Source organism: Peromyscus leucopus, chromosome 8a (assembly GCF_004664715.2).
Source record: "Peromyscus leucopus breed LL Stock chromosome 8a, UCI_PerLeu_2.1, whole genome shotgun sequence".
NCBI classification, from domain to species: Eukaryota; Metazoa; Chordata; class Mammalia; order Rodentia; family Cricetidae; genus Peromyscus; species Peromyscus leucopus.
Window position 1 is genome coordinate 38,216,704 of NC_051085.1, and position 23,154 is coordinate 38,239,857.

At 36.4% G+C, this 23,154-nt stretch overlaps 1 long non-coding RNA gene across 1 annotated transcript; it reads right to left on the reverse strand.

Moving 5' to 3' along the window:
* Positions 1–11,602: 11,602 nt before the first annotated feature.
* Positions 11,603–22,297, reverse strand: LOC114687041. The gene is made up of 3 exons (XR_003733643.2): positions 22,089–22,297; positions 14,145–14,291; positions 11,603–11,866 (listed from the first exon to the last, which is right to left on the reverse strand). It is a non-coding gene; the product is annotated as an uncharacterized LOC114687041 (long non-coding RNA).
* Between the last annotated feature and the right edge of the window lie 857 nt (positions 22,298–23,154).

Below are 23,154 nucleotides of genomic sequence, written 5' to 3' on the forward strand. Positions count from 1 at the left end.
TATCAATAAACCAAAATCCATAGTAATGTAAAACACTTCAAACAAGTTATTGCTCTTTAAAAAGTAGATTCAATAATCTACCCTTTCATCCTATCATATCTATATCATATCCCCCTTTTTTCCTTTAGAAAAAGATTGAGTATGACCAAAAACAATTTGTAACCAATCCCTAAACAGAGACAAACATCCATAATCTATTTTTAGGGGTGAGGGCATAGGTTTTTAGGCTACTTCCTGCTGAGTGGGGACCCTGGTAGTCTTAGGGGGACATAAAGAAAATTTTAGGATTATGGTCAACTCCTGATTGGAGTAGTCTGATGAGAGGCAAGAGGATGAGGATGTCATGTCATGATCATGGCTGTAATCATTTTCTAATGAAATCCCTTGGCTTTGCTTTATAACTAATATATCAGTTTATAAAAAGTGAACAGTTTATTTTGGCCCTTGGTTTTAGAAGTTTCAGTCCATGGTTGGGTGAGGCTATTTCTCTTGGACCTGTAGACAAAGAGTGCATCCTAGCAAGGAGCATGTGGTAGAGCAAGCTGCTCACTTTCCTGCAGCCAGCAAGTGAAAAAAAAAAAAAGCAGAAATAAGATAGTCCTGATCTCAAAGTCCCCTTCAAGCACATTTCCTTACAACTCAATAGCACTCACAACTCCCATCCTATAGGCTCTGCCTCTTAACATCTCTACTACTTGCAAGACTTCCATTATTTGGCCACCCAGCCTCTCTTACCATGCCCTTTAGGGAACCTCTGTCTAAACCAGAGTACCTATTTTATTATATTTTTAATAATAAAGTATAATATAAAAAAACATTTATTATTATAGACTTTTTTGTTGTTTCTTCTTGAAAGTCTTTCTGGCAGTAAAAAAAATGTTATTTTTTCCTAAATAAGTTGAAGTATTAAATGTTTTATCATCAGGTTTATTATTTAATTTATTTCTGTATTCTCCTTCAAATTATTTTCTTTTCAATATGAAAAGTAAAATCTATTATTTTAATGTCTACATTGGGACAAATACATTATGATAATATAACTCATAGTCATAGTTCATAACTCAGAGTCCAAGAGAATTGTATGCTTACACTCATGGCCAGTAAAATATCCTGATATACTTACAGTTTCAGGTAATTGTAAAAACAAATCAAGATTAGTGAAGTAAAGTTATTCTCTGTTTCTTCAACATTTTTGATGGTATAGGATCTTGTGTTGCTTGAATCAGTGAGGAAGAAAAAAATAAGTATATTGAAAACCATATATTTGTCTAAAAGACATTTTTTTCTAACACAAATTTTAATATGTAATTATCAATTCTTATTATAATTTAAATATAATGATTTTTGAAATACATGTTTTTCAAAGAAAGAATTCATAGCCACTTTTAGAGATTAGAAATTTCTCTACCCCTTCTCCATTCCCGCAAACTACAGTGCCTACTCAGACTACTCCAGAATTAACACAGTAGAGATACAAAATTGTAGCTCATTGACAATTGTCTCTATAACTAATATTTTTATGGCCATACTTCACTAGTTTCTCCCCTGCTTACTCTAAATTTTCTGTAATTCGCATCTTCATCCCAGAGGAAACATTATAATAAAATATTCAATGTGTCAAAATCCACTATAAATCTTGGGGTTCTGTGCTGTTTGTGAGTATTTCATAGTTGATACAAACCAATTCGGAGGATATCTCTTCTGTGTTATACATCATCACCACTACCACTCTATCCTGCCTACGGTTAATCGACAACCTTCAGATACTTCTCTTCATTACTTATCTTCAAATTGTAATAGTCTTCATTGATCTTTCTTTAGCGAAAACTCTCTAGAAAAGAATTCACTAATTCTAAGGATTTCATTTGCATATACATATATGTGGTAAGGATTCACAACTTCAAAATTTCTCTTGAGCTTCACGCCTATATTCCATAGTCCTTCATCGATTCCCACTTCCGTACTCATCAGATGATTCATGATTCCACAAGGTAGTTAGTTGATCATCCTCCATCACACTTGCTTCATAGTCTGTGTTCCCTAACTTGGTACAGGCACCAAGTTTTCCAAAGTTACAAAGCAAGGAGTCTCACTGGTTCTCCTCCTTTACCAACTGGCCACTCCTTATGAAAATACTTTTCCCTGGAGACCTTTCTTTAGTCTTCCAACCTGCTCTCATTCAGGCTTTTCTCCTCTTAAGTCACCAAATGTTCTAGCTTGCTAAGTCTTTATTGTTTCTACCTTTGTAGCCCCTGACAACACCTACTGCATGTGCCATGTTAATTTATTTTTTGATAGGAATAATTAAATTCAACAAATATAAAAGTCAGGAGAAACTAGGTTTATTTTTGTCTGATGAACTATTTTTATGGCCTCTAGTGTCTATAGGCTCAACTTCTTTTAAGGTATAAGACATTCACAATTTTGCTCTCCCCACTAAGATAGGGGTCTTCTGTCCCCTGCAATCTTACTCTGTATGTATGAATAGATGAAGCTATTATTTCCAGTTTTCAAAAGTTATCCTAAATCTTAATATTGTTCACATGAATTGGACCACATGGTAAGATGAAGAATATTTTTAATATTAAACTACTTTCTATCTGTAATGGTTTCTAATCAATAATATATACTCATGAACCAAAATATAAAATAATATGTGACGATATTTTAACTTTCTTACTCTTGAGATCTCAAATTTACAATAGAATGTTTTTATTCACATTTGAAAATAGTTCAGTTCATGGTTGTTTGTCCCAATGGGCTTAGGCAGAACATCATTTATGGTGGACAAGTAGCAGAGACTTCAGTTCATCATGGCAGGAACATCATGCCAGAACAGAGCAGTTCACACCATGGTGGACTAGAAACAGAAGAACAGAAGCAGGAAGGGACATAGGCAAGATATATTCCCTGAGGACACGTCCTGAAGAGTCACTCCCCTTAACCAGGTACCCCCTTCCACAGTTCCATGCCCTCTCAGTAATCTATTCACAATTTGGATTCTTTAATGAAATATGATATATCAGCCCTCAGGGTCTAACTAACTGTGGGAAAAGAAACATAATAGTACACGAAGAGATCTGCTTTGCTAATCCTCTAGGCTCTTCTCAATCTAATGAACAGTCAAAATTAGACATAAAAATGCATAGATTATGTATTAGTCCTATAGAAATATAAAAATGAAGAAAAACTATGGAAACTTTAGGAAAAGATCCACAGATGTTTTGGAACTAACATGAAAGTTGGGAGAATATGAAGTATTTGGAAAATAGAAAGCATTCAGAATGGAAGTTGCTGTTCCAAACACACACACACATACACACACACACAAGAAAAAGAGTTGTTGTTTTGGGAGAGATCACCTGATAGTAAAGCAAAAAGTATTCTGACAAGTAACAGAAATAATACCTGGCCAGGAAATGCCACGATGAAACAGAAGAATGTTTTACTTCATAGGTAGTTACTAAAACCCTTAAAGAGAATAATGTCACAAATTCAATGAAATGCTTATGAAACAAAACATTCACTTAGCTGATGGATCTGAAGCTCTGTAAAGAGATGAAAGGTATGAATAGACAAATGATGGAGCCTTGAACACAGTCCTTGAGGCGGTAAGAGTAAGCAGTCTCTCCTAGAAAGCATCTAGACAGAGTATAGAGAGTTTCACAGCCTCTAGGGATGGTGATGTGTAAGAGAGAAAGAAAATAAAAGGAAGAAAGAAATTCATGTGAAGGAACAGCTGCTCTGTTTATCTTTGAGGTACAAGTTCTGACAACACTATATATAGCAACAGCCATCCAATGATTTCACACAACATTTTAGGTAATGTTCTGGTGGAACCTCCACCTCAATGCCCTCACCCGTCTCTCTCCCTCAAACCCTGCCTCATCTCAGAAAGCCCACTGAACACAGCTCCTCCCTCAGAGATGCTCAAGACCATCCCCACCGGTTATTTAAACTAACACACACACACACACACACACACACACACACACACACACACACACACACACCGCCACCAAAAACAGACAGGTGGTTTTTCAGTTTCTCTTCCCCATAACCTCTGTGGAGGGCTGGAAAATCATCTGGGAGCTTTTACCCATTAAATCTGGGCTCTTTCTAATTTAGTGTGATTTGGATTGTTGCATCATCAGAGAGGCTTATCCGGGTACAGAAGCTTTTCGGGATACTTGGTGTTTCTTCTACAATTCTTCTGGTGGTCTTATTATTATTATTATCTACAATGAAGCTATGGTCATGTTGCTGGTGAAGCTCATCTATATGGAATCTTGAAGAGATGGCTAGAGAATTACCCATGCTAGGGTATTGATGTATCTACCAGAATAGCAGAGCCTTTCTCCTTCTTTCCACATTCTTCAGGAAGTCCCTTCTTTGTCTTGTGACTTCTCCTTGCCTTCTCTACAGATGATCTCACCAGAAGGGAAAAAAAATTTGTATCAGTTCATGTGGTCTGGTGTTCCCTAAAGGGCAGAAGCCAATGCTTCCAGACTTTAAGGTTTCAACTGGAACCTGGCATAATGTCACTTCCCCTTCATGAACACAACAATCTTACTTCTTTCATTTTTCCAACTTGCTTTCCTGTTACTTGGTCTGTTTGCTTACCAAAAGCATTCACAAAACTACCTTGTGGGTTTTGCTGATGGCCTTTACCCTTCCTAAAATGTTATCTTAATTCCTATCGCCCCTTGTTAAACATTAGTTGCATTGAAACTCATCAGATAAACCATTCTCATGGACTGGGGCTACTCTGGAGGTCAGTTTAGCAGGTATTACCCACGGATGCCCAGCTTTGGAATTTATATGTATTGAATCCCCTTGTAAGAAAATTTCAGTAAATATTAGTACTTCCTAAGAAATGCTTGAGAAATGAATTACTGTCCCATTTGAGAGATGAAAAAATGGAGGCTGAGAAATGTTAAATAGTTTAGCTAAAGTTACACTTGTAGCAAGTAGTGACATGGGTCTTGCTAAACTTTAGAGAGTTAATTTATAAGCTGCACCATGTTATTTTAGAAATAAAATGATTGCAATTTTATAGGGATACTGTAAGAGTAAGAACATGATCATGTGATGCACTTCCATATTTAATTTAAAGCAGGACAGCCACAAGAATAGCAGCCCAGGGGACAGCATGCTATAAAGCTGCTATGTCTGTGAAATGAAAAAGTCCCTTCAAAGACACCATTTTCAGCTGAGCCTTCGGGCACCAAACTTAGTTTTCACTTTACAAATGATAGTCACAGACCATGAACACCTTTTTAAATGCTATTTTTCAAGGCTGAGAGCAAACGCTCCAATTATAAAAGAATTGATCTTGTTAAACTTATTCTTAAATTTTTTATTTCCCTCCTCAGTTAATTCAATTTCCCCCTCCAATGCATGAATCATGGAGACATAATGCGAACATTCAGCCACAATAGAAGAGGATGTTACATTATTCCGATGTACTTGATCGACTTCAGACACAGCAGCTCCGGCAGGACCAAATGAAACCCGCTTAACTGCGTATCTACAGCAACCATCACCATTATTATTTTCTTGTCTTTGAAGAACTTTGTGAAATATGTCTTGTAATAAAAGAGAACATGCATCTTCTTTGGTTATTTTATCCAAACTGAGTACAAGTTTAAAAACATATGGGAAGCTAACATTTTTCTGTGCTTACTGTGGGCCAGGAATTATTTTAGAAAGCTTCTCTTTATCTCAAGTAATTTTTATGACCATCCCCCCCTCCTAGAATGTAGACTGTTCTATTTTAAAAGATGAGAGAAAGAAGGGCCCAGAAACTTGCCCAAGTTCACACAGTCAATCAGAAGTAGCAACTTAAGAATCTGAGCACAGAACCATCCAACTTCAAATTCCATGCATGGTAGCTACTGATTAAGCCTTAAAATCTCATGGTCATTTGTAAGCACAACCAAGAAACCAAATAATTCATGGACAGAAAAATGACCAAATAATATGTTAATGTAGATATTATAGCAGGAATCAGAAAGGTGAGAATCTTGATGCTTTTGAGAGGAGTTGAGAACAGGAGTTATTTGTTCCCAGTTCCCAGAGAAGGAAACCAAAATCAGAGCAAAACAGACCCCAGAGACCCTCTCTTTTACCAGAATTTCACTTATGAAATATTTTGGAATTGACCTCTCCCTTACTCACTGCCATTTTAACCCAAAAACTTCTGACTACACATTTGCCAAGGGGGTTTTACTATGGTAACCTTCAGGCATACACAAAGAACACAGTCAAAACAAATAGCTCTCTTTAAATGTCATTATGGGGAGTAAAATTCTATGTGGTGTATTAATGGGCCTCCCACAGCTAAATCCTGGCATACCACTTTGAAAAAATGTCCCCTGTGGGTATCACTTAAACCAACAAAAGTGAGGGAATTTGAGAGGTAAGAGAAAACCCGATCTTGTTCTAGTGGGAATAAATAGAAGACAGAAAAGTGGAATAAAGGAGTGAGAAATCAGGGAAACAAATTAAATTTGCTTTGTTTTCATCCTTTCTAATGCTATTTTAATGTGGAAGGCCTAAAGAGAATGCTAGCTGTTATTTTCCTCACATTCAATTTCCTTAGTTTTGAATTTAATAAATCTTTAATGAAAGTAGGAGCCCTGCCTTTGGCTTAAGAAATACAAAGAAGAAAAAAATTATGTATTTCCTCTACAATCATCAGACAATATTCATAAAAGATCAGGGTGTGTGTTAGTGTATGTGCGTGTGCACAGGCATGCGTGTGTGTGTGTGTGTGTGTGTGTGTGTGCGCGCGCGCGCATGTGGGGGATGTTTGTGTGTGTGGTATGTATGCATGCATGTGCATGTATGTGTGTCCATGGGTGTGTGGGTGGGGGTGTGTGCATGCATGTACATTGTGTGCATAGTGTGTGTGTGTGTGTTTGTGTGTGTGTGTGTGTGTGTGTGTGTGTGTGTGTGTGTGTGTGTGTGGTGTGTATGCCCGTGTGGTGTGTATGTATGGTGTTTGTGTCCATGGGTGTGTGGGTGGGTGGGTGTGTGTGTGTGCCCTTGCCTAATGTGCACTGTTTACCTGATAAATACTTTGACTACTCACTTTCTAAGGCTCATTCAGGAATAATCTACTCTCCAATGCAGACTAGGAAGTGAATTGTCATAGCTATCAGATCTCTGGAGATCTCATAACATGAGTAGGTCTAGAGGGTAGAAGGGATGTGTGGTCAGAAATTTTCATAAAATTTTTGTAAGCTGCCAGTAGCTCCTCACTGTATTAAACCTACTCCTTATTTGATAATTATAACTTTTTCAAAGCTCAGCCACTCATGTGTCTTTCTCCTGACTCGGCCTGCTTTTTTCCATCTACTCTTAACTCCTAAGAATAGCTGGGGAACATCACTGCCCCATCCTAGAGGGAAGAAACTGACACTGAGCACAGTCAACAGCACCAGGAACCAAAGTGCTTATGACTTGATAGTTTTCTTTATCCCCACTTATCTCCTTTCTCCTAACATATTCTTATCAACTCTGTTTCTAAATAGACTTCTATTTCTGAAAAAACAACTTGAAACAGTATCACACTCAAACCATGCCTTGCCTATTTTAGTCGGCTTTGTGTTGCTACAGCAAAATACTACAAACTGAGTGATTTGTGAACAATAACAGTTTCCTTGATGGTGGACCTTGCAGCTAGAAATGGCAATACCAATATCATGACACTAGACTATGGTAAAGGTCTGCATTTTGCTTCATTGTCTGTTGGAAGGCAGAATGGCATGAGATTGAGCAAGTGCTGAAACTCATTTCTACCCATAAACCCACTACTGTGATAACACACTCTTTCTTACAACAATGCTAACCCATTTGAGAAATCAGATCCCTTATTACCTAAACACTCCTAGTGTGACCCACACCTCCCAACACTGCTACACTGAGATGAAGTTTCCATGTGAAACTTGAGGTAAACTCAAGGCGAAGCAGTGCCCACCTCAGGTCTATTGACATTGACACTGAGCACACACAGACAAGTGCTGTGCATTATGCAAGTGATAACAAAGAAATGCTGACTTTTAAAAGATTGTAATTCATTTTCTATGAATGAATCAAATTTACCCATTGACCTTTCTGAGAAGAAGCATTCTGAGTAAACAGAGCGGACTCCTACATTAGTTTCAAATGGTCTCATCAGTTTCCCTTCTAGAAAGATGATGGACTTGGTATAAAATTCATGCAAATTATCTACCAACAAAGACTGCAAAACTAGTATGCCAACCTCAAGTGCCTATGACTCTTTCATTATAAATAATTTGTTAGTAAAAAACAAAGCACATTCAGAAATAAAGATAATTTCCTTGTGGCCGTGCAGTGTTTCTATAATAAAACAATATGCATTAAGGTCATACTTCTGTGAAAAATAGATAGATGATGATGATGATGATAGATAGATAGATAGATAGATAGATAGATAGATAAATGATAGATAGACAGACAGATAGACAGATAGATAGATAGATCAAAAGATCAAAAGCACCTTAAGGTTTCATTTGGGTTCATTATTCTAGGGTATGGTCTATCATGGCAAGCAAGACCTGGTGGCCGGAGCTGGAAGCAGCTGGTCACAATGTATCTCCATTCAGGAAGAAGAAAACAATGATTATTCATTCTCACATAGCTTCCTCCTTTCTGTGCCTTCCAGGACCCAGGCACTGCCCTCCTTTAGGATAGATATTCCCATCTTAATTAGCTAATCAAGATAATCCCTCATAAGTACATTCAGAGGCTAGTGTAATCTAAATACTCCATCAGAGGTGGACCTTGACATTTGTCTCATATGATTCCATATCCTGTCAAGTTAACAATACATATTATCATAGTATTTTCTGACAAACGAGCCATTTAACTTTACAAACACATAGTTTTTACTACCTCCTGATGACTTGACTCAATCAGCATAATGTCATCAATATAGAGGTCCAGTGTGATATTTTATTTAATAGACAGGTGATCAAGAGCACTTCAAACTAAATTATATCACAAGAATGGAGGATTAATATATCCTTAAACAGTAAAGTATACTGATGTTGTTCTCAGCTGAAAGCAAATTATTTCTGGTGGTCCTTAGAGGCTGGTATCAAGGAAAAGGTTATTTGCTAGATCAGTATCTGCATACTGTATACCAGGAAATGTGTTAATCTGTGCAAGTAAGGAAACAACATCTGACAGAGCAGCTGCAATTGGAGTCACTACTTGATTAAGTTTACTATAGGCAACCATCATTTTCCATGATCCATCTGTCCTCTGCACAGACAAAATAGAAGAGTAAAAACAAGGTCTAGAGGGAATGACCCACCACCTCTGGACCATTCTAATCCTTGATGTTGGCACTCATTTCTGCAGTTCTTCCAAGAATGTGATACTGTTTTGGATTTACGGCTTTCCCAGGTAGAGGTTATTCCAATGACTTCGATTTGGCCTTTTCTTTGACTATAATGGCCTTCATTACATATCTGAAGCCTTCCTGTAGATGTCTCATGGTCCTGGGATCTCCATCATCCTGGACACTCTAATTCAACTCAGATATTATCATCATAGCTTCATACAGTGGTTACTTAGGGCTCCATTATTAGGACTTTTACTCTGAAATATATTGTGTAGCCTAAGTAGCTCTCTAGAATCAAGATAAAAATTCCATTTTAGGACTAGACATTGTTAATGTAATTCTTGACTGTATATATTGTATATACTTATTGGATAGTTTTTCTTGTATTAGTTATAGGCTTTTTTAATTTTAGACAAAACAGGGGAAAATGTGGTTGTATTGTTTTCCCCAAAATATTGTGCACCCTAATAAATTTATCTGGGGTCAGAGAACAGAACAGCCACTAGATACAGAGGCTAGAAAATGGTGGCAATTACACCTTTAATCCTAGCATTCCAGAGGCAGAAATCCTTCTGGATCTCTGTGAGTTTAAGGCCACACTGGAAACAGCCAGGCATGGTAACTCACGCCTTTAATCCCAGGAAGTGAACCTTTAATCCCTGAGAGTGATGGCAGAAAGCAGAAAGATATATAAGGCGTGAAGACCAGAAACTAGAAGCTTTTAGTCTGGTTAAGCTTTCAGGCTTTGAGCAGCGCAGTTCAGCTGAGATTCATTCTGGATGAGGACTGAGAGGTTTCCAGTCTGAGGAAACAGGATCAGCTGAGGAAATGGCGAGGTGAGGAAGCTGTGGCTTGTTCTGCTTCTCTGATCTTCCAGCATTCACCACCCCCCCCCCACACACACACACACAAAAAAAAAACCCTCCATTTTAATATATGTATTTTTGGGTGTCAACTTGACACTCAATACATCACTTTTAAGTCATAACTTTCTCCCTCTTTCCCTCACATTCTCAAGGCCATATTATAAATGAAAATATATTCAGTACAAGTTCAAAAGTTCCCATAGTCAAACAAATACCGAGACCCATAGCCAGACAATATGCAGGGAGTGAGAGTCTTTGTAACACTCAGCCCTAAATAGAACATTTCCATCAAATCCCTCCTCTCAGGGCTTAAGGAACTCTATGGTTCTATAGGAGAGAGAGCAGAAAGAGTGTAAGAGCCAGAGGAACTTGAAGACCTCAAGTAATCAATGCCTTCTGGACACAGCAGGGCTGGCACACATATGACTACTCTGTAAATCTTAAGAGGGAAAAAGCATATTAGGGCAGTCAGAGAGGATTATGTTGTAACAGCCCAAACAAGAGAGGCTGATACCTTAGATTAACATGTTAGTGCTCGACAAATTGATGAACTTCCAATATATTCTTAGAGGTTGAATCAACAGTCCTAAATACCAAGTTGATATGGGTTAGGTAAAAGATAAAGAGGACCATTGAATCCTGGAGTGACTAAGATGTTGGGGTATTAGTACCTAGATACACGTGAACATATATGCTCATGAGACTTAAGCCTCAAGTACTCTTACATAAGATCTTTCCTAAGTTCTTAACCAAGTCTAAAATAAAGCTGCATGATCATTTTAAACATATCATTTCAAATACAGATGTGTGTTATGTGTCACTGTTAAGGCTACTTTACTCTGGTTATAACACCTCTGATGTCAGCTGGCATCGCAATAATTGTAGACACGGCTGGATCAAGCTAAGAGGAAGCTGAGCAGGATATTGTTCTAGACTGTTAAACACGGACCATAAGTCATTCCTCCCTTTGGCCACGTTTCTTTGAAATCTATCTACAGCTCCTCCCATCAGGAAGTGGAGGCTATTATCCATCTTTTGAACTGGACTGGTTTTATGACTTGCTTTCATCAGAAGACTATTGCAGATGTAAATTTCCAGCCATCTATCTGTACTGGTTCTTGTAACCCAGCTCCCATAGAAAGAGGTCAGAATAAGAAAGGTCACAGTGAATGGGCTACCTTATAGAGAAAAGAGGCATATTGAAGATATATAAAGTGTCTCAGTATGACAACAATACCCCAGATAATAACAAGGAGATCCTCTCTGCCATTTGAGCCCAGTCAAACAATACCAAATGAACGCACAAAATAGAAGTAGGCCATTGCCATAACATAAACCTTTAAATATCTAACCAAACAACTGCAAGCAATAAAAAATTTACTGTTGGAAGCCGCTACAGTGTAGAAAATTTTACACAGTAGGAAAGTGATATAAGCTTGATTTCAGCAGAATATATTGATGTGGTTGGCAGTCCCTTTAACAGATGATGCTGTTGCTTTTTCTTCTCCGCAGTCCAGGGATCCAGGAATACTTCAGCTTTGCATTACACCGACATTCTTGGCACTATGACACCAGTGTTGTAAAGCCAGAGATCCCATGGTAAGAGAAACAGGTCCTGTGATATCTGGCACCCAAAAGAAGAGAGGATTAGAAGAAAAGAGAATGCCAAAATGTACTGTACAAGAGTAAGTCTAAAGAAAATTCTTCCAAAATTAGTTGTATAAAACTCAAAGCAAAGTATTAGGTTGTTGTGTGTGTGTGTATATATATATATATATATATATATATATATATATATATATATATATATATATATATATGATCAGCAAAGGGTTTTGAAAATATGGTATATAAGCTACAAACTCACCACACATTTTTTTCTTCTGAAAGCCTTTTTTCCTGCAATAGAGCTTCCATGGTATCAGAAAATACTATGCAAGCTACCAAGGGAGGAAAGCAATGAATAGTTCTACTCAGCACCAACACCTATGAACCACAACAATGACCAGCAGAGCAAGGTATCACTAAAGGTGTAACAAGTGGCACTCCCATGTTGGTGGCAGCCAACAGCTATTTAATGGAGTTAATGCCCACTCAACAGAAGGGAAATCACCCTGGGAACTGGAAACCTAGCTAAGTTTTCAGGTCTATTGAGATCATGGACCTTTGAAAAGAATCTACTACCAACACTTTGTTAAACCAGCACAATCCCTTACTATATTTTAAGTTTTATCATTGTACACACAGATTAGTGTAACTATCATCCCCTATCAAAAAAACTTTTCTCTCTCTCTTCGTTTTTTCTTGGAGCTGAGGACCGAACCTAGGGCCTTGCACTAGCTAGGCAAGCCCTCTATCACTGAGCTAAATCCAGAACCCCAAAACTTCTCTTAATAGCAAATGGAGACTTTTATAGAAAATACAACTGGACACAATACAGAGATGAATGGATCATGGAAAGCCCAGACCCAGTGGATACATCTATATCATACTTCCTGCATCTATGACTCAGAGAACATCTTTGAAGAGGGAACTTAAAGATTATAAAAGCCAGAATACCAGGAAGTCTGCTGTTAAAGAGTCTCTCTTAGAAATGGCTGCATAAAGAAGACAAGCACAGTGGTAATATCAACAGATATGTTAATGCAAAAGGGAGAATTTTCATGGGGGTCCCACCCCTAGACAAAGAACTACAAGTAACTAATAACTACTGGGAAAGGGTGAATTAGAATCTCCCAGGGATAAGACCCTTTACTGGTTATCCACTACAAAGTCAGCCCTAAAACCATATATACACAAACCACAAATGTAGACATCTCAGGTTCTATTTATATATTTGTGCATATGTATGTATATATATTAGATGATAATAATCAAAGAAAAATAGTCTATCAACTTGAGGGTGAGGGGATGTGGGAGGGGTTAGAGGAAAAAGACCTAAGAAGGGCTGGAAAAAGGATAAGGAAAAAGGAAAGTGATATACTACTACTTTAATTAAAAATACACCATATACACAATCATAAAACTGTATGCAATGCATTGTATCAGAAATTCTGTTCTCAAGAAGCACACACAAATTTGTATTAGAAATATCAAAGATACAAATTTTTACAAGGATCATATTTATAATGCACTACATAGACATTTTCTCTATATGAACGCAGTTTCTAAATGCAACCATAATTTTTTAAACTTTGTAAACTTATCAATGATGACTGTGAATATAAAATAAACATTCTAAGCTGTCATAAATTTGAATTCCTTATAGGAAATGTTATAGATTGCTTTAATATAAAGCAGTGATCAAATTATTTAATGAAAAATGTAAATAAACTTTTCTGGTTTTTCTGCATTTTAGTAATTTCCTATTTTTTTAATGCATAAGTCATTAAAATTTCTCAGTGTAGAAGAATAGCTAATGTTTTGCCTAATTTTGAATTTCCAACTCTATTATTTTTCTGCAAGAAACTTACATCGTGTGTCTTAGGATTAAAAAAGTTAGGCTATTATTTTGGTGGTACATTAATATAATTCAAATGAGTTTAAAACTGAATCTTAAAAAAAGCTTTGAAAATCACAATATGCTGCCTGTTTGTCCTCCACAGAGCACTGAGTACATCCTAGTATAACCTGTGTGATGCAGTTGAGCCATAGAGTTTTCTAAACCCTTGCGGGTAAGTGTTCATCTCGGATGTTAAAACTCACATAGGTACCAAAATTGCTACACAATGAGAAGGGGAAAGCAAATGATTTTCAGAGTTGACAAAAGCTTGGGACACAGCAAGCAATCAATATTGTAGGATGGTCAAGAAACAATAGCCAGAGAGTTCCTGCTCAGTAGTTCCTTCGAATCCAAGAAGAGCTATTGCAGTCACACAGCCCTGCTGTGACATGGCAATCACCTAAAGGGCAATCGATGGTTGGAGGCATGGGCTCTACTGTCCCATTTTCCTCTGTTGCCAGCAGTAATTGTTGCTCCACAGCCTGACAATGATGACATTGCTCTCCTCCACCTCTAAATATTTCTGATGAGTCCATCGTGAGTCTATCTGGAATTCGAAAACAAAACAAAATCATGATGACCCAATTAAAAAAAAAGGCATTTGTTTTCTTGTTTTCCCAATAATTTCTAATTCTCCTTGAGCTAACATATATAAAGAAAAGTCATGCACACAGAAATGCAGAAAAGCAGACAAAAGACTAGTATATCAATATGCAAATCTACCTCAAACTCACAGCAATGTATCTCCTCTATTACTCACATCTATAAATGTCACCTACCGTACAGCAGTTGGGCAAGCTCCAAGATTCTATCAGGGAAGCAATGTGTCCATGGGTTTTCAAAAGCAAATGCCTCTGTTTAAGAGGCCTTTATTCATCTGGTTGTACTTGATATAATTTTAATACCTAACCCCCATTTCCATTGTTCAAATTCCGCTGAAATAGATATCCTTGGTTTTCAGTTTCATTATCCCTCCACTTTTATAACTATTTCAGTTTATAGAAATCTCCTGGTCTCATCTTTGATATATAAAATTATCCCCTATAAATCTTTGTCTAATATTAATGAACCAAAAATCCCAGCATAGTGAAACTGTGAATAAGGAAGAAGCTAAAACTTTTTAAAAAGGTTTCCAGATGGACTTTATGAACTTGAAGGACAAGGAGGCATTAAGCATAACATACACACAATTTAACAGGTTTATATATGATTTACCTGTGCTTGAACCTTAACAATTTTTAAAAGTTCAAAACTAGTATTTTAGGGCTTCCAACTCAAGGGCATTAGTCATAATGGTTTTGGAGGCTTTTTAAAATATTTCTTCAATTTCTAATCCTAGGGATCTAGACATTCCTCTGAGGGATTTACTTATTCCCTGGAGGTGACATAAAAATAAGTGTTTTCAGACTACAAATAAAGATAGGGCATCACTCAAAATACATTAAATGCTACACTGGTTGGTTTTAACTGTCAATGTGACACAACATAGAATCATTTACAAAGAGGGTCTTGATGGAGGATTATCTGGATCAGGTTGAGATGTGGATGTATCTGAAGGGGGTTGTCTTGATTGTAATTTGAGGTAAGAGGACCTTTTCTAAATGTTGGGGGCACTGCTTTCTGGGCTGGGCCCTTGTCTGTTCTAAGAGTAGAGAAACACGAGAACAAAGCAGGCAAGCAAAGATCCATTGGTTTATTGTTTCTTTGTCCTTGATGTGCTGATACTCCAAGTTCTTGCTTTGATTTCTCAACGATGGATTGCTGCCTGCAATTGGAAGCAGAATAAACCCTTTATCCCCTAAGTTGCCTTTTTTTTTTTTGTCTGGGTATTTTTGTCACGGCCACAGAAATGTAACTAGAACAAGCATTAACAAATAACAAGTTTCAAGTAAATCCTGGATTATTTTAGGAACTTTAGATTCTACATGCCCTATCTCTTACCCATTAAGCATAATGTGACTAATATATTGCTTAATTTCCAGTACTGGCCATTTTAAGGGGGAAAAAGCTATTTGTTTAATAAAAAAAAAAAAGCATAGTCTATGTTATTCAAGTACCAGCTTCATGGTCTCCCAGAGTGTTTTTTTTTTTTTTTTGTTTTTTTGTTTTTTTTTTAATATCTTTCAGGCTAATGTTTAAAAGCTCGGTCAATGGTAGTGTAAAGAATGCTTATATCCACGTGTATATTATCTGTTGTACTTCTGCCAGATTGTTTCAAAATACTGCTTCAAAATACTCATATGGACGTATGTAGCCAAGTTGTAATCAAACTGTTATTGTTTGAATTTAAAATCGTACACTTGTTCTTCAGCTCCTGGCACTTTGGGAAGGTTGTAGAGCCTCAGGAGGTAAAGCCTTGCAAGAGGAAGTATGTCACTGGGAGAAGAGCTCCCAAGCCTTGTACCCTGGCTCTAATGCTTGTTTTCCTTCTCTCCTTCCTGTAGAGGGATGAAAATGTGATCAACCAGCTTCCTGTCACCATTTTTTTTTGTGGCCTGTTACTATGCATTCCCAGTTGTGATGGACTCTACCTCTCCAGAACTGTAAGCCAAAATAAACTTTTTAACCCTTAAGTTTTTTTTTTTCATCAGAGTGATCTAGCACAGCAACAGGAAAGTAATTAATATAAATGCCTTTAAACATTAGAAAAATATATTAGATACAATATCTCTATGATTTCATATAGACCAGGTTCTTTTAATTTTAAAAAAGAGAACTTTTTTGTCTTTATCTTTTGAGACAGGGTCTTTCCATGTAGTTTGAACTTGCCTGGAGCTCACTATGTAGACTAAGCTGGCTTCAAGCCCATAGTTCTCAATGTCAACCTTTCTAATGTCGAAGTACATACATGCCTATTATTGTTGGATAGCAAAGACTTTTAAATATTGAAATTCATAAGATAGACATAAAGAAATTTACTGATAACCCAATTTGAGAAAATAATGTCTCCATTCTCAGTAGACATGAATCAAGACCCCGGTGCGACAGTGTATGAGCTCTCAGGGTTTTGTCTCCATTCATTGCTGGAGAACATATTTGTGGAGAATAAGATGTCATTACAACACTTTTCATTTTACGTATTTGTCAGTTTCTATTCTATATTAGATCCCAGAAACTTTAAATACATTTTAATTTCTAAAATCATCAGGATAGTATTCATGACTTACTTATTTGGGTCGAGCATTTTTGTCCCAAACTTTTGATTGCAAATAGGATTCCCTATTATTTGCCCTTGGTTACAAAATAATTTTAGTATGAGTTTGTTGCCCATAAAGATGCAGAGCATCACAGATCCAAAGTAAAGGTCCCATGTATCTCCAGGGGTCATCAAATGCTGGAGACATCCGAGCACAACCTTTGAAGACATACATTTGAAAATGTTTTAAGAATACATAGAACATATATAAAACCACATATAAGATCCACATTTTATCAACAAGTTCTCTTTTTGATTGTCTTTTAATTCGGGCCTGTGGAATTATAATTCAACGCACTAGCCCTGACTTCTGCAGGATTTAATCTAAAGAGTGTATCTTTAGGCAGTTCCCCGTAATTAAATGGTCTCCTAGATCAATCCATTGTGTGTTTCTTTTTCAATTCTCCTTAAAGAAAGCAGACATTAGCTCAGCTGAAATAAGTATGACACACAGTTCTGTACCTATGGACAGTGTATCCAGAGGACAGAATATTAGGAGTAGAAAATGCATTGCCTAATAATGAATCCCACAATATTCCTTTACACGCAGATTTGCATTGTTTACCCTCTGTAACAGATTCATTTTGCTACTATAGTTCTTTATGGCGTACAACTATGACCTGGTTTTCATGTTTGTTTGTCCACTCTATCAAAATAACTTCCTTTTGTTGCCTTGACAAATTTCAGAATGTTTAATTATGTATACATTGATAAACTTTCTTGATACATTAAATTTTAATAAAGTAAAGATGATCTCTTGATTTTAAACTCTGGTCTGAAGAGCAAGAGAAAACAAGGTATGTGTAGAAAAGATAGAAACCATTTCCAAATCCCAGAACATAACCAGGTTCTCCACATTCATAACAGCCTTTAACAAGGTTTTAAGATGAGAAACACATTTTAAAAAGAAACACAGCCTCAGTACTTGGAGGAAGATTGTACATGTAATTGCGACCATGCAATTGGTTCCAGGAAGAGAAAATCCTCTTTCACTTAAAGCATATCCTAGTCTTCCTTCACAGATTAGCAGCAACAGTAACAGAAAAGCAAAGTGTTTGCTCACCTTAGCAATTATACTCTCACAACGTTGTTGTTCTTCTTATGTCCCAAGAATTAAAGGATTGGAACTAAAATAACTAATTTAACAATGAAGACTGTACAAAATCACTTTGTTAATTAATTTTTTAAGTCACACCTTAGTCACAGAGATCTACTGGGAAATATTCAACTGAATTAATTAGTCTTGGTAAAAATCTGAATATCGTCAACTCATTTGGGGAGTGCAGTCAGCTGATACCTGGAATGGATATTTAGAAGAAACTATGCCACCTTCTTGGGTACAAACTTGTAATTCATTAAGCTGCAAGGAATTTTTATACTGTGGTGTTCCCCCAAATTGAAAATCTCTATAGGGTTTCCAACAACTTTATAAATGAACCCATACTAGGAAATAAGTAAGACTACAGTAATGCTTACCAGAAATGGATCTCCATCCTTACAAAGCTATGTGTGTGAAAAGTATGTTTGCCTGAGAATGTCGTTTGTCTTTCATGTTACGCCGAAGGATGAGGACATAAATTAGTTCTAGTTAGTGTGAGGGTTATTCATCAGAATTAAGATCCCAGGACTGTAGTGCTGGAAGCCTCATGGAGAGGTCATGAAGCCCAGGCTCCTCTCTATTAATCAAAAGGAAGTCCAACATATGCTCCAGAATGCACTATGATTTGTAACTTGAAGCTGACAGAGCATTGATTTCTGAGAAACTGAAAGTAAATTACCTTACCAATTTCTGCCTTTGTACCAACTATTTGTAAAATGAAGACAAGAATAATTTAAAAAAAACACAATGTAATCTGAAATTTGTGTAAAAATGGACATACTGATAAATTAATGTAACAGATTAATTTGTGATTATTCACCTTAGGACAGAAAAATGTATGTTAATAAAGTATCAACCATATTTAGCTCAGTATTCAAAATAGGACCAACATATCAAAAAATAAAAAATAGTATGCACTATAGAATATATGGAAATTGTCTCCCTGCTGTTTTATACATCCTCTTTCTTCTCTAAGTTTCTTTATGTGTCATCTCAACTTCTCTAATTTCAAAATACTCAAAAGAATAATAGGTCTCCTGTTGTAATTCCAGGGTTAAAAATAGCACTGAACATTATGGAGATTTGGAGGTTTGTACTTAGAATATTGATTAGTCAATAATTGTCATGCTCCTATAAAGGAACAGTTATAAACTTAACAGAGCATTCCACCAGAACTGATGTCTTGACACTTAATCAAGTTACAAAGTTTCCTTTCTCCACCCCAAACACTGCCTGTATAATAACCACGGAGCCACACTGGTCAGCATCAAAGCTGACAGAGTGGCCCCAGGACAAGAGCCGTGTCTGATGCTTTTCAGTCTCTGTCCATCTGATGATGGTCCTCTTGCATGGTTCCAGAACAAGAGATTGTTTGTAAATTCAGAGCTATTCTTCAGCGACAGAGCTGGAGCCTTTATGTACTTAATTTTTAGTCAAGTTTTAAAAAGATTGGAATGGCATGTCTTTGGGCTGTATTTCAAAAGGTCAACACAGATCAAGCCCATACCTGTTGAAAATGTAATAAAATGAATGAATTAACAGATGTATATCTTACTGTCCTCTTACCAGGGGACTCCAGAAAATGATGAGTATTGTGTAAAAAAAAAAAAAAAAACAAACCTATCATATTTTGTTCTTCAGTAAATATCAATAGACTTTGTGAGACCTAAATCCTGAAAAATACAAATGTCAACTCTTTAAGTAGACATGATGTCAAATAATAATCTTATCTGTATTTATCATTGTGTTGAAGGAACTGATCTACTAGTTATTAGTAACTATAAGAAATCTCCCTCTTCTTTATTCACAAAATAATACTAAGATACATACTATTCAACATGTATTTTATTGTCTCATAGTTTTCATTTTTATATCAGCTTATTATTTATTATTTATTTGGTCAAATAAAGACTGGGGAGATTAACTCCAATGTATTAATGGCAAATGTGCACAATGGTCATACCCAAAAGGCATTGTGAGATATATATATATATATATATATATATATATATATATATATATATCCTTTAACAATAGGCCAACATCTAACCCAACATAGACAACTCTAATCAATCGCATAATATGTACAACTGCAAAATACTCTGCCTCTTTCCACCCATGTTCTCATCCAAAGGTCTGTGATGGTCTTGTGTCTATTTCCTCAATGGCCCATTCATGCTCATCACTCGCTTGCCCTTGAAATGGGCTTGGAAGGGAAGTGAGCCCTCGTTAAGCTTCTTTATTACATAGGCACATGCATCAGGTGAAATCTAAGAAGTTCTTCATGTCCTTCAAATGAATCCTCATTCTTCATGTTCTATACATTTTGCTTCTTACTAGTGAGTTTATATAAAAAGTCCTAGTATGAGGTTTTCAGATATTTTCATAACAAATTATTACAGAGCAGGTGGTTTAACCAAGGAAAACTTACCTCCTCACAGTTCTGAGGACCAGATGTCCCACATCAGTGTGGTTGGCTCCTTCAGAGGCCTCTCTCTCTTTAGCTTTTTACTTGGACATGCTCTTCCTATTTCTTCACATGACCTTCCCTCTTTGTGTGTCTGTATCTAAATTTCCTTTTCTTATCAGGACAGCCACTATATTGGATTGGGGTCAACCCAACAACCATCCTCTGAGTTTATTACTTCTTAAGGACCTATCTTCAAATTCTGAGGCACTAAAGGTGAGGACATCATATGTGGATTGCGCAGGGTTATGCAGCTCAGCTAACCACATCCGCATTACTTAATATTGAATTATTCCGAAAACAGCAACCAAATTTCAAATGATTCTCAAGTAATTACCTTTATATGTCAAACAATAATAGACTTATATATGTATATGGATTATATGTTCAACTGAACCCTTCCAGCCATCTGCAACATTATGGTATGGCATCAATGACAAATTGTATATTTTAGTATTTATAGTATTTCTCCCCTTCACAGCACCTATGAATGAAGTCAACATTTGTAATTATCTTTACTAGTTGATTTATATTCTAATATAACAATGTTTCAACTCTGAAATTTCTAGCTTTAATGATTCTTCACATTTCTTGATTCTCTCAATATCATCCATTTTCAGCACAATTTACAATTACAATATTCTTACATCCTCACTCTTATTTCCATTTTGATATTATATGTTGATGTGAATTCATGTTACAGCTGATCTTCCTTCTTCAAGCATTTGTTCACCAAGCAGATGTCTTCAGAATTTACCCTGAGGTCACAGCTTCAGTGTGTGTTGAGATATTCCTATATTTCATTCAAATAGAAAAACCAGATATCTTCCTATCACAAAAAACTAAAAGAAGTAAGTTTAGTCTATTATTTTCCCTTTGGTAATCAGAAATTATTTTATGTGGTTTTGCTGTGTGTGTCTGCTGACCTCTCAGAGAACTTTATGAAATATTGAATTTGAAATTCTGCCCAGAAAGTGGTTAAGTTTCCTTAACTTGAGACAAACGGAAGGAAGCACTTGGGAACATCCACAGAACTTGCAAACTCAAGGCTGTGGAAACAGGAACAGGATAGACAGAACGCTGGGTATTAAAAATGCATACCATTATAAGGAAGTTTGAACAAAATTATTTGAAGTTCTCCTCTTTATTACTCATACTTTTAAAATTCTGCTAACTTAGAGGATCTAAAAATATTCCAGAGAACAAAGACAAACCTTAGAATGCTCAAAAATCAGACAGAAAATAAAATCATATGATTGGACCTACAAAGAATATGCTATTGTCCTATTACTTCTTAAAATCGATTCCTAGCATGCTAAACCAACTCATTAGCATCTGCAGTAGAAATACCATAAAGATATTTTAAACAAAAATACAGACTCAACCAGATATTTTTTAATCTCTACCAATTGGGAAAATAATTTTTAAAGATTTTTTTTTTGGTTTATCTCACTTCTTTAAAACTAGAAATTAGTTGTTAAAGGATCCCTCTTTTCATTTATACAATGCATAAAATAGTTTTTAACCTTTCCTCTCAACAATATCCAGCAAGCATCGTATACTAGAAATTGTGAGTATTTACCAGAAAACAGACCGAGTCTTTTCCTGAGTCACCTTGTACTTGAGCTGACAGATTGACTCACAGTGAGACGTGATGCTTTATGGTTTTGTTGGCCAGACTTCCATCTGCATGACTGTGTGTGGTATAAGAATATCCCTCTCTTGGCCACTGTTCTTTTCAGCACAGCTTTACTTGTTCGGTGCCCTCTAGTTAACCTTGAGACAAAACACGAAGTCAGTCTTAGGCATTTTGCCTGTTACCAACTAACACAGCATTAAATATGTGCATGCTTGTCTGTATGTGTGCAACTGGAACCGCCCAGGAGTGCTGCCAAAAGGAAAAGTCGCAACACAAGTTTGAACAGCAAGTGCCTTTGACTTATTGCTGTGATTATTCTAATTGCTCATCTACTTGGTGGGAGGCTGCAGGAAGCTGTTTTGAAGTAATCAAGCTGAGATGGGCCCTTCTATTTATAATAGTTCTGAAAATTCTTATCCCCCTAAAGACTTAATTGCATTTTTCTTTAAAAAAAAAAAATAGATTCACTGTTGTTTCTTCTTGCCATTTTCGTTGCTTACACCCAATAATAAATATTTGATAGTTTCTTAGTTATTATACAAATAAGCATAAATTATCTTCCATTTGGTAGATTAAACACAAAGCACTCAACACCCATTAAAGAATCTGAAGTGCAATAGAAACCTTCTAGACTGTATCAATACTTCTATAGGCAATCTCTAGTAGAGGGTAGTTTTTATACATAGCATCCATGTGAATATATTTTGTCCTTTTGGGAAAAAACAGTTGTTTTTTTTCTCTAGTCTTGGATCAGTATTAGGTCAGTATTCTATGGTTGTGACTGCCTTCATTAGATGACTGAACAGTACAGATCAGCACATATTAGTCCCTTAATGCTATTTAATCCTTTGTGGTGCATGTCTCCTTTGTTCTGTGATTGGCTCAAAACACCTGTAGCATCACTCCAACATGAAAATGATACCTGTGGCACTTCCTAACTCTCTATCTGGGAATTTTCTCAGCCTTAATCTAACGACTGGCTTCCATTGGCTAGTACTAGCCATTTTAG